Source organism: Stenella coeruleoalba (genome assembly GCF_951394435.1).
Source record: "Stenella coeruleoalba genome assembly, chromosome: 6".
Lineage (NCBI taxonomy): Eukaryota > Metazoa > Chordata > Mammalia > Artiodactyla > Delphinidae > Stenella > Stenella coeruleoalba.
The window spans coordinates 87,642,519-87,662,407 of NC_137151.1; the positions used below are offsets into that span (position 1 = coordinate 87,642,519).

The 19,889-nt window shown below is 34.8% G+C and overlaps 1 protein-coding gene across 8 annotated transcripts in view; it reads right to left on the reverse strand.

Annotated features, from left to right (window-relative positions):
* Positions 1–19,889, reverse strand: part of LOC307187471 (uncharacterized protein) — a 1,029,543-nt gene that overhangs the window by 107,582 nt on the left and 902,072 nt on the right. For 7 of the 8 annotated variants that reach the window (XM_079923575.1, XM_079923576.1, XM_079923567.1 and 4 more), the window contains one exon: positions 5,007–5,079. The gene's annotated coding sequence lies outside the window, so the exon portion shown is untranslated. Of the gene's footprint in view, positions 1–4,850; positions 5,080–19,889 lie in introns of those variants that run through there. The other variant, XM_079923578.1, reaches the window with a different exon arrangement.

The window sequence follows — 19,889 nt, forward strand, 5'->3', positions numbered from 1 at the left end:
ATCCCAGGCCCTATCCTACCTTGTATATAATATGAATTTGTTATTAGTTGACTGCCAGAAGCTAAATTAAAAAAATGAAATAAAAATTTAATTGTTTTATTGTGTGTCTGTTTCAATTATCTTGAATCTCTACTTTGTGTTGTTAGTTGAAGGAAAGTACTATCGTTTTTTTCTGTTCTTTTTCTTACTTCTGTACCTCACATGAGTATTGAGACTGAAATAAACACCAACCAAAAAGAAACTGAAACTCATGGTGTGCCCTGCCTTATTCAAGAAAATTGCTAATGCATGACATTGCTACACTGGGGCAGAAATAGTGAAAGTGCATAGGGAACAGAAAGCACTGGAATAAAAAGACAGAAAAAAAAGAATAAAAATGAAAACTATCCAAGTAAATGAGTATAGTGCCTGATAGATTTTGTTTAAAGTAGCATGATGAAATAAATTAAGATGATGCCAGTTATAAATTGATAATATGTGGGAAGCCATATCATTTAGAAAATATATACCATTAAACTTCAAGATAAGTCACAAAGTCCTGATATTTTTCATTGCCAAACACAAGCCTTTGTGTTTTACTGATGACCTGATTTTGTGGACAAACAAACAAAATGTGCTACTTAAGTCAAAAAAAAAAAAAAAACTTTAGACATCCATTTTTCTCAATAATTTAATTGGTAAATAAGACTTCACTTTTATTTTTCCAGTAGATAAAGTGTCAGTAAATGTCTCCAGCTTATTTTCCTTCATAGAATGAGACAAAACGTGCTCCTTTAGAGTTTGAGAAAGATGGACTTTGGGATTTTTGTTAAATGGGAGAGATTGAGATATTTTACAGCTAATATACTATACAAATATTTTTATTGTAAAAAATCTGTTTTCATCTATCAACATTCAGTACTCACTTTTCTCCATGTTAGGAGAAATATCCTAGTACATGTGGATATGGCACAAACATCACAATTTGACTCCCATTGATTGATGATCTTGTATAATTTCCTCTTTTTGAGTTTTGGTTGTTCTTGTAACTTGCTTCTAACCAACCAAATATGACAAAAGTGTAGAGATATCACTGCCTTGACTATGTTAGGCTATATGGCAAAGGTGATAGTGTTAGCTTTATATATGTGTGTATGTGTGTGTGTCTATATATGTCTATCTCCACTAGAGAATCTCTCCTACTGGCCTTGAAGAAACAAACTGTCATACAGTAAACTGCCTTAAGGAGAGAGCAATGTGTGTGGCAGGAAAATACTGCACGAGTCATCTAGAAGCTCAGGGTGGCCTCCAGCCAATAGCCAGGAGGAAGATGGGCCCTTGGTCATACAACCACAAGGAAATGCATTTTGCCAATGGAATGAACTGGAAATGGATTCTTCCTCAGTACAGCCTCCAAATGAGAACACAGTCTGACCAACACCTGGATTTCAGCCTTGTGAAGCCAAGAGCAGAAGACTTATCTAAACCTTGATTGGAATTCTGACCACAGAAACTGTGAAATAATAAATGTGTTGTTTTAAACTGCTAAATGTGTGGTAAATTTGTTACATAACAATAAAAAATTAGTTCAGAGGATATTATAAAACTAGCATGGTTCTTATAAATAATCATATACTTTAAATATTATTTATATGCCAGAGTTTTTCGTGAATATTTTTTCACTTGGAAAGCTATATATGCTCATTTTAGTGTAAGCCAACATTGATTAATAAAATCTGTTGTTTGTATCTTCCACAAAGTTCTCATTACGTAAATTAGTTTCCTATGATGTGCTTTGCACAAGCATTGATTTTTAGTTCTAAGCCATTCTACTTTTTTTCTCTCTCTATAGAAATCATGTTGATATTGTTTGCTAGGATTGTCCTATGATGACATTTGGCCAATTGACCTAAGAATAATGGAATCCTGATATAGAATACATGTATCACTAGCTGCAAAGTTTCAGTGAAAACAAAGATCATGTTTTATTGTTAACTTTGGCTTTGGTTGCAGAACCCTACACAGAGAATCCTGATAACTGCGCTGGGACATTTTAAGGATGGAGGTTCATTTAAAGAAAACTATGAATCATGTTTCATAACTAATATTGACTTTAAAAATACATATTGTGATTGTGACTGACCATTTCTGAATTTTAAAATTATTTCTGCTAATTTAATGGAGGATTTTCAAGATAGGTGTGTGCATGCCTCTTCCATTTAGTCTTCTGTTATGTTTTGTGGATAACTTACCACCCCTAATGCATTGAAATATAATCTATTTTTTAATGAATAACCTTTATATACATGATGCTATAGTACATTCTGTAAAGGTTAGTTCCTACCACCAATATATATGTATATATACATATACATAAATATATATAAGCATATATTTATAGATAACTACATGTAAGTATGTATATATGCATATATACATAAAACAGATACACATACATATTTATTTAGATAACAAAATGATAAAAATATGTATGACTCTGGGTAGAAGATTTCAATGAAACAAAAATGTTTTTCTTTTTTCTTAGATTTGGTATATATTTTCTAAATAAGTCTGGATATTATCAGGTCCTAATTCTATTCCATGGGGCAGTATTATGAGGAAAGGAAATCTATTCAAGTGGTTTCATCTCAATGGTTCCTTCTTATACAACACTCAGAGTCAAATATATACCAGCCACCTTGCTAGGACAGTACAATGAATAAATGAGTGAGAGAAAATGATTGCCCTCAATTAGTTCTAAAAACAAATGGTTGAACTATAAAGTGCTAAGATTATTAACTAAGGATATGTATATATATGGTCCCATGGAATTGCAGGTGGGCATTGAGGAGGCAGAAACTGATTTCTGGGAAGTATCTGCAGAGAAAATACACAGCTCAAAATGCACAACTCAAAAATCTAAAATTGAAACAAAAGCAAACAAAAACCAAAAATACCTCCTCATAAGGAAAGGAAATCCCCCCCCAAAACATAAACATAGATCACGATATGCACACTGTCTTGAATGTTCTGAAGATTCATGTAACTTCAAGCTACAATACTAACGTCATCTTGGGTAACTGAGGCAAAGCCTTGGGAACGTGACAGAAAGATAGATGAGAGACACCGGCATAGATCCATGTGCCTCAAAGGACACACTCAGGGAATGAGCATTCTATGAAAGTCAACCCCACAAAAGTGGGCAGTAAGGAAATGCATTTTTTCGTATGTTGTCTCTGAGTAAAGGAGGAAAATGTCTCCACTGAGAAACTCAACCAGCCCTCAAGTGGACTGCTAGCCTGAATCTATACTAGCTGCATGGCACAAAATCCTTCAGGGATTTTTTAAGTCTATTTCTGCACTATTTTTGGTAATATATTTAACATGGAGAATCAGTAATATGTGAGATTACTGGAATAAATATGTCTAAGAACATATTAGACATAATTAGACATAATATGTCTAATATGTTTCCAGCATATTAGAAACAGTCATCCATGCCTAAGGGAAACAGTCATCCATGTCTAAGGGGCATACAATTTCCTAACAAGTTAGGTTATTTCCTTGAAGGGGGATGGGGGTTCTTAAGAGATATCCTTTGGCTTCTACTGTGCTTTACTCACTGAGTGGAGACTGCCCTTACCATTATTTTACAGGATGGGCTGTGGATCAAGTAAATGAGAACTACCCAGGATAATTATTTTTAAATTACATACCTCTGTGTCCTATTCCAGGCCTGAGGATATAAATTCTTAATATCAAAGTTTGAGAAACTAGACCACAGAGTGGGGCTGCTCTTCAGAAAGCTTTGGAGAAGCCAATAAATATTATTTTTAGTATGAAAAAGAGGCATTTATAAGAAGTGCAGCGCCAAAACTAAAGAAGAAAATTTAAACTGTGGTTAGAAAGTGTCCCTAATTTTAAGGTGGGAGCAAAAACAATTATTTAGAAGTTGCCTCCTAACAGAATGTCACAAGAGAAAGAGCTGCTGGCTCCTCTCAAACTTAACCCCTGGAGGTGGCAGGGAAGTGAGAGGGAGTGTGATAGACTCCAGTGGCAAATAACAACTATAAAATACACACACCAGCAAGGACCATAATGAAACCTTGGCAAACCCTCAAGAAGACAAAATGTATCAAGATCCTAGTGTGTGTGGGGTAAATGAGAGCCTAGTTAGACAAAGGACAAAGCACCATAAATGTAGGAGAGGTGGCATGCCAGATTTACAGTTCTGCTTCTCTCTCTCTCTCTCTCTCTCTGTCTCATACCCTAGGGGGTATAATGATACCTGGCACACTGCCACCAGTAAAGGAGCTGTATGAGACACAGACTCTGAAGGCATTGCAACATTAGAGGAGTTGGGATGTGGCTTAGGTTAAGAGGCATTTTAACAAGTGCAGTTCAGCTTGCCATTATTGATGCTGATATTTCCTTTGCTACCCCAGTAGGATAGATTAGCTCAATAGGAGGTAGTCCTTGGAAAAGAGCAGGACGTGGGTTAAGTAATGGGAGGCTTCCTAAGATCAGAAAAGATAAACCCAGACTGCAACATGAAAGTTTATCTAACTCTGAGGAATTCACCCTCCTTAATTCACCAGTGGGGTCCAAACCCCACTGGCACAGCGTGTCATAATTTTCAGGTGATATGAACTAACAAGAAAGCATGAGATCTTTGAGGAATGCAAGCACTAGAAAAAAATAAATGAATAAAACTAAACCTCATAATAAACTAAACAACTTAGAGGAATCAGAAGAAAAACTCCCAGAACAAGAACTCAAAATAAATATCCTTAGATGGGGAAAAAAACAAGCACAAAAACATTATTGGAAGCTTAAGCAAAGGGAAGCCATTATAAAGAACCAATTGAAAACAATGTTTGGCTTGAACAACAAATGAAACACAAAGAATGAGACAGAGAACTAAAAAATCGGTAAATGTTCTATTCCAAAAGCCACCTAAAATTGATAAAAATGTGGAAAACATAATGTAATATCTATGGAAGACAAAAGTAGTGTTCAATACTTACATGAGTTCCAGATGGAGAGGAAATAAACAATATATGAGGAGAAACAGTTGAATAAATAATGGCTGGCTGTCACCTAGAATTAAAGAGATACAAATTATCAGATTGATGGGTTGCAGAGAGTCAAGAGACAAATAAATAAGGAAAACAAAACCTCACAATTAGGTATGGAAACAGAAAAATAAACCATTAGCAGCAAACCCCAAAAATGTCAAATGTAGAATAAAAGAGCAGGTCAAACACAAAAGAACAAACATCAGATTGATGACAGATTTAATATAAATGCTATATTATAGAATAAAATGGACACATATTTTCAAAATGTTTAAAAATATTTTTAAATGCTTTAAACTTATGTAAAACATTATCTGGAATATGAAGCCTTTTAAAATTTACCGAAGAGTCTCTAACTGCTGTCTAAAATTCTGTCAAGAATTTTTTAAAGGTGAAGGTGGGAGATCCAAAAGGAATCAATGAAATATGGAAAGTAAAGTGAATGAATAATATAATAAAGTATATTCTCTAACATGGATGTTGGGTTGATTTAATAGAAATTCCTTTTTATTCTTTGCCTTTTCAATGTGACTTTGCAGCTTCACCCAACAAACTTTTCTTCATCTCTTGAGTTGGGCTAGCCTTGTGACTTGCTTTAGCCAAAAGAAGGGTGCAGAAATGGCAGCCTTCTTTCCTAGCCTAGGCTCAAAACACATCCCTACTTGCTCTCTTATCCTTTTAATGATGACACCAGCCTGCCAGAAAAAAGAAGACATGTGCCCTGGCCTTGAATGACCCATTGGTTGCCTGCTGACCTTATATTTTCTTTACATACTCCATCACCTTCACAAATGGATGGCTCCAATTCCTTGAAGAGTCCATGACAGGATCATCTGCCATAGTTTATTCTCAACCACTCTTTAGGCTCAAGTTTTATACAGAACATTGTAGACTCTTAGAATTGAAAGAAAACTTAAAGGTCATCCTCCTGTCTAAGCTTTCAGATGCTCCTCTTAATCTAGGGAATTTATCAGTTTGCCTGTGAAAGATCACAATGTTTCCCAGGTCAGATCTTGGTTCCTGTTCAGAACTCTTTTCTTTACTTCCACTCAATCTATTGTTCATTTAGAAACAATAGATAGAGGCTTTAAAAAAAAAAAACTTTGGTTTACCTTTTTTCCCCCCAATATGATATATATCAAATTCCTTGAGTACTTTTAAACAATATACCTACAGAAAAGACGAAATTATAGTGTTTCAATGTGCTTTAGGGAAAAACAGGTAATTAACTTGAAAATGTCCATTCTTGTCATAATTTGATGTTAATATGAATGTTTATGCACAAGAACCGAAAAGTATCAATAGCACAAATTTTCTTAGGCAACAAAAATAAGAGATAGTTGTTGACTTACAAACCCAAACTCCAGGAAGAGTGAAGATAAAACCAGCTGGTTGCCACTTTTTTTTTTTAACTAATTTTTATTGGAGTATAGTTGTTTTACAGCGTTGTGTTAGCTTCTACTGTATAGCAAAATGAATCAGCTGTACATATACATATATCCCCTTTTTTTGGATTTCCTTCCCATTTAGGTCACCATAGTGCATTAAGTAGAGTTTTGGGAGTTTTCTTTGTTTTTTGTTGGTTATTTTTTTTCAGTTGCCACTTTTTAAATAAAAGACTCACTCTTTCCTTTTAGTCAAAAATTAATTTATTTACTCAGAAACACCAACCTAATAGGACTATGACTGGGCCAAAATTCCCATAAATCAGTCCTGAAGGTAGAATCTTGTAAGGAGTTGGCATGGGTGGAAAACAAGCTCTATGCTTCCCCCAGGGTTCTATTTGTGGGTAACCACAGGGCATCAGGGTATTGGTATCACTTTGCAGTAAGCTAATAGGGGTCTGTACTTTGGATATCATTTTCCAAAACACATTAAACAACCCTAATGCACTCTAGTGGGTCTTTTATTACCGTCTGTAACTATCTTAAAGTAAACAGAATCAGATCCCTGAAAATCATTGTTATTTATATATTTACCAAAAATCTATGCTGCTATAAGTAAATGGAAGTTACTGGTAAAGCAAATATGACATGTTAAGGTATGACAGCTCTGAGAAATTCCACAGGTAAAGAGTGATTTTAAATTAATAAAGATTGAAAATCTTTATAGTGTTTGCACTTTTTTTTAAAGCCTGAGCACTTTTAAGTATTTCAATCTAAATTGATCTGTTAGTCTTGAGTGTTTCTTGCAGAAAATCTGGTGAAAGTTAACTATATTTTAAATATTAAATTTTACAGGAACAAATAGTACATTTGTTAACGTTACCAGCATAAAAAAAAGGAAAAAATATTAGGTAAAATGAAGCTTTTAAATTAGAACATCAGTAATATAAAAGCAGAGTGTTTATTTAACAGCAGAACCATATTGTGATATTAAAAATAAAAATCGTATTTCTAGACCATTATGTAAACTCGACATATTAGTGAAGACTTTAATTTGTCTTTGCTAATTATATTATCTATCAAATTAATTTATTTGGATATATTTTAAGTAATAAGCAGATAACTAGTATAATAAAAATGTAGGTGTTATGGCTTTAGACATTTCAGTTTTGAACAAAGAGAATAAAAATGTTTAGGCTTCTCTTGACACCACAGTAACTGAATTGTACCTTTCACGTGGCCTTCATAGGTATAAAACTCTTAGAAGTAGAATTTTAAAGTTTACCAAAAAAAGTGTACAGTCATGCTTTTAATTACATGACTAACTTTTCAAGGAAAAGTCTGAATTCAATGACTAATTTATTAGGGATAGAAGGGGAAATCGTAGCATGAAAATCTTATCTGATATGATAAAAAAAAGGATGCATGTGTTCATTTTTATATATATATAAATATATATATATTTGAATATATATTATTCTAGGAGAATATCCCTTAAGGAGGGAAGTAGCAAAATATGCATATGATGATGATATTGAAGTAAGCTATTCATCAACTAGCTTATCTTACTTTTTAAACAGATGCGTTTTACACACACACACACACACACACACACAGAGTTTTGTTACTTTTCATTTTTCTTCGTTTACTTTGCAGAAGCTAAATATATTTCATTAATACTGTATTAAAAATTATCATATATCCCAAATCTTGGAAGGAATAAAGGTGCTTCGATTTAGGAAAAAATCTTTGCCAATATTGATTCTTGAGAATAGTCAAGACCAAATCAAAAAATCCTAAATCGATGACTGATAATCTCTGACTTTCCTCTTTACTGTATGCATTCATGAAGGCGTACAAAATTATACTGGGAATTGTATAGTCACAAACAGCTTGTGTTAGCATTTTTTAAAGATAAACAAAAAAGGAAGCATGTTTTTTCATGAGAGTATTAACTTTGAAAGCTAACCCATCACACTTCTAAACCACTGATACTGCATTTAATTGAGCTCTATTATACCCTTGGAGTGTTTGTTTTCAAACATATGTTTATAAATGTTAATAAATATTTATTGTTCAAATGACTCATTACTAGCAGTGAAAATAAGGATGAATTAAAAAATAGCATTGCATTTTATACCCTTGACAGTAAGATAAGACAATGACTCTTGTCATTAAACAAGCTCTACTAACTAGGGTGAAAGTAGAAGTTGACTTTTTTTTTTTTTTGCCTACTGACCATTGAAACCTGGCTGTTTCACACCTTTAGGGAGAAATAACTAAATTTCAGTTAATTTCCCTAATTTTTTATTATGTTCAGTCCACCACTGATTATAAAACAACCAAATAAATATCTAACTGAAATCAGGATCTCAAAGAAATATCTGTACTCCTATGTTCTTTGGTGCAGCATTTTTCATAATAACTGAGATATGAAAACAACCTAAATGTCCTTTGAGTGTGAATGGATAAAGAAAACGAGGTGGATGTATACCTGTACCCCGGCCAGGATTATATGAGGATTGGGATCTGTGTGACAGGTGGTGTGAGCCAGACGCCTTATGGACTGGCAGCCTCCAACACCCTAGTGTTTCTCATCCCAGGACTCCCTTGCTGGTCCTGTAGATCCCTCGAGATCCTGCGAGATCAGACTTCCTCGGGAGAGTGGTTGCAGCTATAGCTCCTTGGGCCCGATACCGCCATCCTCTGAGCCACCCTGACATTCAGCGCATCCCAGCCCGTCCTCTCCCCATCTCCCTCCAAAAGGACCTGCACTTACTCCCTGCACGCTCCTGAAGCACGCAGCACACACTTCGGTTTCCAGTTGCGCCTTGTTGGCCTTTCCGGGAATCCCCACCCTCCATCCACCCGGAGCAGACCCCTGGCTCTGGCACGCAGGTGTCCCCCTTGGTGTTAAAACAAACAAACAAAAACAATGCGGTATTATTTGGTGGGCATCTGAGTTCAAGGGCATTGGGTAAAGGGACATAGCATCTGAACATAACACCAAAACCAAAGATCAGAACAACACAACCCAAGTTAGTAATATAGAAGGGGGCACCAAGGAGACAAGTGAGGAAATGGAGGTGAAGAATTAGTGAGGAAAAGCCTGAAAATTTGTCTGAAGAAATTTTTTTTCGTTGGTCACATTCGTTGTTCCTGTTGCTCCTGCTATATTATGGGGTAATTTGGAGTAGGGTTTTTTACTCGGATGTGATCAGCTAAGGTATTAGCTGTCTAATAAACCCAGTTTTAAAATGTATATTAAAGAAGCCATAATGGGATTTTTAAAAACATTACAAGGTTGGACTGTATGATTTTCTGTGTATTTTTTATAGTGCTAAAGGTTTCCTATGAACTAAATTTAGCATTTATTTTGAGCACTACGGACTGTTTTGATTTTTTTTTTAAAGCAGTTGTTTCAAATTACTACTATCAAACAATCTGGAGTTATAGTACTAAAACAAAAAAGATTATTAAGAGAAGACTTGGTAACTCCTTAACATATTATGGGTAAGCCACTGGCTGGCTTTCCTTCTACAAACCTGTAAAGTGAAGGTCCTTGGTTACTGATATAGATCATTCTTCACTTTACAATTTTGTAAAACATCAAAACTTCTAATGCTAATTATATTTTACCATTACTTAGATTTCTTACTCACAGAAATCTTCCACATCCTACGTTCAAAACAAAATTTAAATAGGATGTAAATTTTATGATATATCAGTTAAATTAACATTACTTTCAATTGGTTTGCATGGTAGCATTTTTTTTTCTTTTTTTGCGGTATGCGGGCCTCACACCGTTGTGGCCCCTCCCGCTGCAGAGCACAGGCTCCGGACGCGCCGGCCCAGCAGCCACGGCTCACGGGCCCAGCCGCTCCGCGGCATGTGGGATCCTCCCGGACCAGGGCACGAACCCGCGTCCCCTGCACCGGCAGGTGGACTCTCAACCACTGCGCCATCAGGGAAGCCCTGCATGGTCGCATTTTGAAGGAGTGAAACATCATCTCAGTATCAAAAAGCACATGCATTTTACTGTTTTGATTTTCTGTTAGTAATTGTACAATCAGTTAAATTGATCACTCTGGCATTAATTCTGCCAAGGTATCCCAAAGAGTGCTCTGATAATTCTCATTCATGAAATTTTACAATGCTCTGATATAATGATAAAAATTTGTCGTAATTGCATTTTGCTGCTAAAAGACATACGTGCGTTTTGTGAGCTTTTAAAAAGCAATAGTCTGCCTCTTTATTGATACTGTAAATTGATGCACTAATTTTTCTCAGAACATTACAAGTATTTCCCCAAATAATTAGAGGATAGACTAGGTAATTATTGTCTAGCACGTTGAGATATGTATGTGTAGCTGCACCAGCAACGACAGACTTTTTCAGCAACATAGGACTAAATAAAAATGCCACCTTGGGCTTCCCTGGTGGCGCAGTGGTTGGGAGTCCGCCTGCCGATGCAGGGGACACGGGTTCGTGCCCCAGTCCAGGAGGATCCCACATGCCACGGAGCGGCTGGGCCCGTGAGCCATGGCCGCTGAGCCTGCGCGTCCGGAGCCTGTGCTCCGCAACGGGAGAGGCCACAACAGTGAGAGGCCCACGTACCGTCAAAAAAAAAAAAAAAAAAATGCCACCTTACTAAGCATCCCTGATTTTATTTAATTAAATTTCATTTATAGAAACTGAAAGTTACCTCGATTTATGTATAGATTAAATTTGTTGAAGTAAGAAACAAATTCTGTATGTTTGGCAGAAAAGATTTATATTACAACTTCTTTTTACACAAGCTAAAATATTAGCAATGTCTTAAAAAATTTACTTTGTAAAACAGGAATATTTAATTCAACATGTTTTAAACGTTTTCTCTTCCTAATAAATTTGATACGTTTTCTCAAAACACATTTTTGGGTCAGAGGTATCACAGCTCAAGCAAAATAATCAGGTATGCAATTTTTTAGTCAAGGACAATTCTCCCATAAACTCTCTGAATCTTACTTTGATCTTTTGTAGCATATGCACTTGTTCTTAAACACACCCATAAATTATTGTTGTCACTATAATTTTTTAAATATTCCTGGATTTTTATTAAAATAGTGATAAAATTCCTACCTAAATATTTCTAGGACAACAAACATAGAAACATTGATTTCTCACAGAAACATTTAATCCTCACATATTTCATAAAGCTATTTTGAAACTAGAAAATAGAACAATGGATTTATCAGCTCAGGCTTAATTGGTGCTTCATTCAACATAGAGAAATTTTGGGGGGGCCAAAGGGTACCTGTGAAGCTTTAGCATATCACTAGGAAAATAAATAAAATGCACCTCTTTTTAATTTGGTTCCATCTTATAGCAAAATTGCAAGCTTTTCTGAATTTTGTTTATTCCACTTTCATATCACTCATGGTAACCTTGATAAGAAAAGGCACACACACACACACACACACACATGAGCTGGAAGAGTCTGAATGTCTGATTAAATGGAAGCATTTATTGATGTTTAGGTAATATTTCCAGAGATTCTCTTTTACTAGGCTCACCAATGTTTATGTTGCCTAATGAATAAACTTGTCCAGAAGTGGCCCCATTTGCTCAGTCTGAACTCCCTGTGCTAAATGGGAACAGTGTCCTCTCTCCCAGCTGAAGGGGGCTGTGAGTGAACTCAGCCTCCCTTGGGTCAGGGTGGCTTCCTCACCCCTATAGGAGGGCACAGCAATTTACCAAAGACCCCAATTTCTTCAGGTACTTTAAGCACTAGGTCATTCAAATAGCATATATCTAAACTAAATGGCATGGTTCTCAAATAGTTCTTCAAGTAAAAAAGTATTTTCACACTTTAATGTAAAATGAAAGAAACAGCATGGTGCTCTCTTGTGTGGTACACAGGCCCCCTGAATGTTTGATAGGGCCTGGTCACAGCAGGTACCTTGCAAGCTGATGGAAGGATTGCAGGATCTGGTCCTTTCTTTCTTACCTGTGCCTTGTAAGTGCTCTCAATAAATACTATTTCTTAAACCATACCATTAACACTGTGGATTTTGCACCAAGTTCTAGGTTATTTTATTGGATGCATGATTGTTTTTTAAAAATACAAAAAAGTTATTTTCAAAAACCTATAAATCTTTACAAAGATCAATAGTACATGATTTTAAAACAAAGATATTTTTATCTGAGTCTTAGATACTCTTTGAATAGATCAGAATAATTCATAAAAATGAAAATAATTCTAAATATGTTTGACCTTTTATCACTGTATAGGAAATAAAATATCAATCAAATTTTCTTTGGTATAAAATTAATTAATCTTCAGAATTATGCCATCTATAAACCAAATTAACTATTTATTAGAGGTAAACTCTTTTCATTATTTTTCTATTTGTATGTGTGTGACATTCCAATTTATATATTATAGCCCTCTTTTGTACATGGAATTTTAAATAGTACATTAATAGTTTTAACCTTTCCTTTTTTGTATCAAAACTTTCTTCCAAATAAAGTCTTAACACACCATCACACACATTAAGCATTAATCCAGTTTGAAATTTATTTTATAGAAATCATTTCCAATTTATGACCATATATTTATTTTGTACTCAAGTTTCTAGCTACAGTTTCTATAATATTTTTGGAGATAAATTATAAAACTTTCCTAAATGTATTGAATACTCATTTATTCATTGTTGCAAAAAACATTTGAAGACTTCTCTTGTCAATATTGGGGCACTAAGGCAGAGCCAGTGTAAAAGGGAGTCAGCTCTAAAGCCATGTGTCCTGGGCTCCTATTTCAGCTCATTTACATGCTCACCTGCTGAATGAGGCAAGAGATTTAGTTTCTCCGAGCCTCTGATTTATAATCTGTAGTAATAATGTAATAATATAGGTTTCTTTATAAATTATACTTTTTATAGAAAAGCAATGTTACCAGTTTGAAAATAAACCACAAATATTTTTGAACTGTGATCATCTTTTTTTGTTGCTGTTTATATTAGCATTTAGACATGCTCATCAATAAAATGTCGTTTGGGGCAAAGAGAACAGTAAATTGTGAATTTGGCTAAGAGCATTAGCCCTGGAGCTGTACCACCTGGGTTTAGATAAGAGGTGAAATGTGTATTAACTGTATCATCTAGGCAGGATACTTAAGCTAACTCTGTCTCAGTATCCTTACTTGTAGAATGAAAATACCAATAGTACTTACCTTGCAGAGTTGCTGTGAGTGTAATACAGGTCTACTTATGTGACCATTAGAAGCATGCTTGTGCTTAATAAGTGTTCTCTGAGGGTGGCTATTATTAATGTAAGTATGCAATCAATGATCCAAGTCATGACACTTTTGAGATGAAAGGGTGCTCCATTAAAATTATCCCTGAACATTAAGCAAGACTCTCCCAGGCAAACCAAGATATATGATCAACTTAGCTAACAGACCCTTGCTGATCTGAAGATGTCTAAAATATCTAATAAAATAGAAATATAACATTAATCAATTATAGAGTTATTAGGAAAAATAGTTAAAATATAGGAATTTGTGATGAATTCTGATGAAATTTTTGTTACAGAAACGTTAGGATTAAAAGTAAAGTAATTGAAAATAAAGGTCTGACAGAGTTGGACAAATAGCAATGAAGAATAGAAAATCTACAAAGAAAGTTATAAAATATACAAGCATGTATGTTTCAAGAAAACATACATTCTTGTTTGTCAAAATTGATAAAGCCCTTAAACATTTCTTACAGGAATTTTTTTTGTAATTATACTGTGAAAGTAAAATGAGGTAATGAATGTCATGTTTTGTTGTATACTACACTAAAGATTGTGCCAAATATTATTCAGTCTGGGAATTAGCATAGTGGCAATTACAACCAACCTTTCATTAAATGAAAGGCAAAATAAACATTTTCATTGGCAATTATTTTTATTTTCAAGATAAATTCCCAATAGATTTTTGACATTAAATATGAAACGTTGCTTTCAATTTAAGTGGATTTTCTTTAACTTTCCATTTTCCATTTTCCAATGCCAACTATCCTTGAAAAACCCTGGCCCTTCCTGAATAAGACCACTGGGAAGATTAAGTAATATGAGACAACAGCCATACTTATCAGAGTGCTTGGTGCAGGCAATAAGTCTTAATACAGTTTAAAATTTATTATTTATACTTGCTCCCACGCTAAACAGTGAGATTAGAAAAGTGAATGAAATACAGATGCTACTCTCTGAATGTCTACTTTGTATAGGTGGAAATTTTGATATCCCAAATACATATTACTAAACCATCTAATAAGTACTATGATGGAGATTAACTCAAAATTTTAGGGGTGTGAGGGCAGAGAACTTACAGAGCAATTTAAAACCACTGAAAACCATCCAAGTGTGATTACCGAAGAGCTGGTGAGAACTGCAAATCTCTCAACTTCGTCCAGACCACTGCACTAAAGATGTGACCAAACTCTAGCAAGATTTCTTTCATATCCTTAGAATGACCCCAGGTCTCCTTAAAATACCTGTCAGGAGGATTTACCATTCGTTCCAGCCAAAATCTGGTGATAGGCAGATAGCCTCTGAACCCCTTCTTAGAGCAGTTACTTTAGAAAGCTAGTAATTATAAATCCTTTCTCTGCCCTTTGAGATGTAAATCTACCACCACTAACTGTTTCCCCAAGGACTCGAGAACAGTTTTTTGAAATGTGAACATTCAGAGAGATAGCTTTCCCTCTCTCTCCCAGTCCCTGTGGAGGATCAAGGCCTGAATTAATGGGAGCCTTGCTCTAACTTAACAGGACTGCCTCCTGTCCTAAAGATAGGAAGTTTGTTCTCTTCTTTGGATGAGTGCCAATTAACAAACCCAGATGGTTTAGTCTATTACATGAACCAATCCCCTTAATACACCTCAGTGCCTTTCCCTTCACACATTTCAGCCTTTAAAAAGTCTCTAGCCTTTTGTTTCAGCAAAATTGATTTTTGTACATACTGGACCCTGTTCCCTGTTGTAAATTTATTGAATAAAATCTATCCTCACTACTTTTTTTTTTATTGTAGTTGATTTACAGTGTTATGTTAGTTTCTGGTGTATAGCAAAGCGATTCAGTTATACATATATATACACATATTCTTTTTCATATTCTTTTCCATTATGGTTTATTACAGGGTACTAAATATACTTCCCTGTGCTATACCTAGTTTTTTATCTATTTTATATATAGTAGTTTGTATCTGCTAATCCCAAACTCCTAATTTATTCCTCCCCTTGCCCTTTTGGTAACCATAGATTTATTTTCTATGTATGTGAGTCTGTTTCTGTTTCATAAATAAGTTCATGTGTGTCATATCTTAGATTCCACACATAAGTGATATCATATGGTATTTGTCTTTCTCTGTCTGACTTACTTCATTTAGTATGATAATCTCTAGGTCCATCCATGTTGCTGCAAATGGCATTATTTCGTTCTTTATGGCTTAGTAATATATCGTTGTATATATATACCAAATCTTCTTTACCCATTCATCTGTCAATGGACATTTAAGTTGCTTCCATGTCTTGGCTATTGTAAATAGCACTGCAATGAATATTGGGGTGCATGTATCTTTTTGACTTATAGTTTTCTCTGGATATGTGCCCAGGAGTGGAATTGCTGGATCATATGGTAACTCTATTTTGAGTTTTTTGAGGAACCTCCATACTGTTTTCCATAGTGGCTGCACCAATTAACGTTCCCACCATCAGTGTAGGATATCCTTGCTACTTTAACTAGTGCCCAGCTTTGTTTATCCTTTACACTGAGTTCCAAAGAGAATTTAAGAAAACTTCATATTCCTTAACTTCTCTGAATGGCTTTAAGAAAACCTATCATTTTATCTACTTATTATCTGTAGGCAACAGAACAGAAATATCTTGTGAGTATAACTAGGTCACCTGGACTTTCTTGTTGAAGTGATCTAATGATTCTGCTTAACGTTGTGTCATTAAGGAGAAAGAACATTAAGTACTCAGCTCATATACTATTATTTTTTAATTTCTTAGAAAAATTTTGTCTTCAAGGTGGAAAGAACTGTACCTCTATGTCATTCTAAACATGAGCCTTTCTTTACAGAAGAGTTAGAGCAGAATTAGAGGCGTCTGCACAGAGGGAAAGTGTAAGCGCACTGGGACATTGTGCACATCCCGGACCTTCTTGTCCTCCTTTGTCTGCTCTACCTCTCAGGGTAGCTGGTCCCTTTCTCATACACTGTCTGTTTACTTTCAACAAAGGCATTTAGCAAGATGAGAGGGTGGAACCTAGGCACAGCCAGGGTTTTTCTCCCCACTCCTCTCTTGCCCAGGCAGTGTCTCTCCAGGGTCTGGCTGTGGAGAGGAGTGCACCCTGGTTCCTTCCTCCCCACAAGACCCAGGCCCTGGCCTCCAGGAGCACTGTGTCCTCCTTGCTCTTCATCTAGGGAGAGGGCTGGCTTAATGGCTTCCTGCTCTTGCTAATGTCAAGTGTGTGCTCAGCTTTTCCAAGACTGTGTAATCAATTGCCTGTATTACATTTTCACTCTTTTAAAAACGTAAAATTGTGTCTGTTTTTCTGCCTAAACCCTGATGGATACAAAACCTGCCACAGGAAAAATGCAGTTAATAATGTGAGCAATCAGCAGGAGATAGTCAGAGGTATCTTAAACTGTAAAACAAGTCAATTCTTGTTCTAAAACAGCGATTTGTGTCTTACAGTTTCCTTATAATTATATGATAAATCTCCATTTCTGTGCCATTTTAATAAAATGAACACAGTTAATTTTAGAAGAGAAAAATATAGAGTGAATCCATGTCTCTAGGATCACAGTTCAGCTTATCATACATGTCATGTCATCTAAAATAGCAATGCTAATAATAACCATGATAAGATGCATTTAGTAGTTCTCCATCTGGGAGTTTCAGGAGTTCAAAAACAGCAACGACAACAACAACAACAACAATAAAACTACACATAGCTTAAACTTTCATTCCCCTACCCAGATCAGTTTCTAATTCAGCTTCTAATTAAAGCTAATTATTTTTAATTTTCCCCTCAGTACAAACACATTTATACAACCATTATTCATTCATAAATATGTATTGTCACCCAGAGCACTGTGGAAGAGCTACTTATCACTTAAAAAAACATTATAATTTGTATCTTATAAACTACCAAATATAAAATCTATTGTCTTATAGAGAATTATTTTATTTATTGGTATTATTTAACAATTAGCCAACCTTATATAATGATTTCTAAAAACAAACCAAATAAACCTACGCCTTTTTTCTTTCTGAAGCATCATTACCTAAAATCTACAGATTTCTTAAAGTATAGCCTGCTATTGACCTCATGTAACAGAATCACTTGAAGTGCTTGATAAAGTTACAGATTCCTAGGCCTGATCCTACAACTAATAAAACAGGGTATCTGGAAGTGGGCCTAAACAGATGCATGTTTAATAGGTTCCTCCAGACATTCTGATACACATTCAAGTTTGAGAACACCTATATAGAGAAATGAAATAAATGGTTTCAGTTGTAGCTCATTTCACAAAATAGGCTATAAAATATTTGGGAAAAGCCAATATGCATATATCAATGTAGAAATTTAACTTAATAATAGTGAATAGTGAAGGACTTGTGGATGTAACAAATGCTTTGCATAGAAATATAAAAACCTTTGATATGCCTGTTTGTGAAATCAGATCAGAAATTTAAAAGATGGAAAATAAATAGCAAATGCAGGACACAAGACTGACACAGAAACTTCTATTCTCAAAAGGAAGCACAGTGTGTGAATGGACATATAATAAGCTAAACTGGGCAATAATCAGAGAGAATATTCTAACATAAGTGATTATATTAGAGAGGAAGTTGGAATATTTAGTGCTGATATTATGTAGTGCCACATAAGGACTACACAAAACAAGTTTCAACAGAAATAGCTTCTGCTTTATGTCAGCTTTCAGTTTTAGACTGTTCCTGGCAATTCACCTATCCAAATGGTGCTGAAAGTTTTAGTTTGGTCATTTGGCCACGGAGCCTCCCTAAGGGATCAATATAAGGCAAAGCAAGACTTTAAAAATTGTAAATTAGATACACCACAGTTTGCAACTCAAACAAAGGTTTAGTCTATTTGTTAATGGTCTTAAAAATGAAGGTTTACTTCATAACCCTCTGTGCATGCCTCATCTTTGTCTGTCACACTCACCATTCTGTTTCCATACTAAACTCCGGTAACATGGTAGTAATTGCAATTCCTGAAAAAAGTACAATTCTTTCAAGTAACCATTCATTTCCACAGGCACTGTTCTAAGTGAAGTTCATTTCTCCCTTCCAGTTGGATTTCTCATGAATGCCACCTCTTCTATGATCACTTTACTAAGACACAAGACCACAACTAGCATTATTATATTTTATCATTTTTCTTGGGGTACTCAAAGTATCTTCTAAAAAAAAGAAGAAAATAGTATTTTAAGCATAAGTTAGCACACATTATAACTTTTTATTTGCTCTGTACTTGTTGAAGGATATGTCTTTTCACTTTCCTTTCTGCTTCATGGTACTTACAAATAAAGCATGGTGAAGAATTCACATTTGATAATGTCACCCAAAATAATGCTTCATGATCCCCAATGATATCTTCTATGCTGTAATAATTAATTTGGTTTAACACTTAAAAGAATGAAAAATAAGATACGCGCATTCGATGAAATTAAGAATAAGAAGGACATCATAGAATTTGCGTATCATGAAGTCTCAATTTTTTTGCAAGATTTCCTGGTAAAAGTGAAGTTACAATAGTGTTCTAATTTATGTAAATGGAGTACATTTGTGAAACATGACAGAGATTAATAGTTATATATTAGTTGGAGAAGTGATATATTAAATATCTGAGCTAAGTTGATTTTGTTAAACTGATACAGATACTAAAGTTAATTTTATGATGAAAGCAGAGCAAAAAGCATAATTCCATTGACTTTTTTGAAAGAGAGACAAATACGTACATATTTTTTAATGAATAGGAATGATAATCAGATAGAGTTGAGTTCACCAGTGAAACATTATTTTTTTTGTCGGCCTGAAGGGTGATTCCAGTGCAATGATCCCAGTGCAACAAGTACGTAAAACTAGATAGAGAGTTTTACCATTTAGGTCAATAACTTAGTCCATGAGACTGTATAGCCTCTGAATTTTATTCAGGAAATTTCTGGTCTATTTCCAGGCACGAAGTGGACCTGTGTAATTCATTTCCTTCTTAATTCCCTCAGGCAGTATTTAGATGGTGCTATTGAAATGAATCAATTTTTAAAAAAAAGAATTGTCATTAAGTATAACATGCAAATTTGCAACAAAATGGTTTGCCAGCATTTGGGATATTTAATAATATATATGTGAATATATATATATATATATATATATATATATATATATACC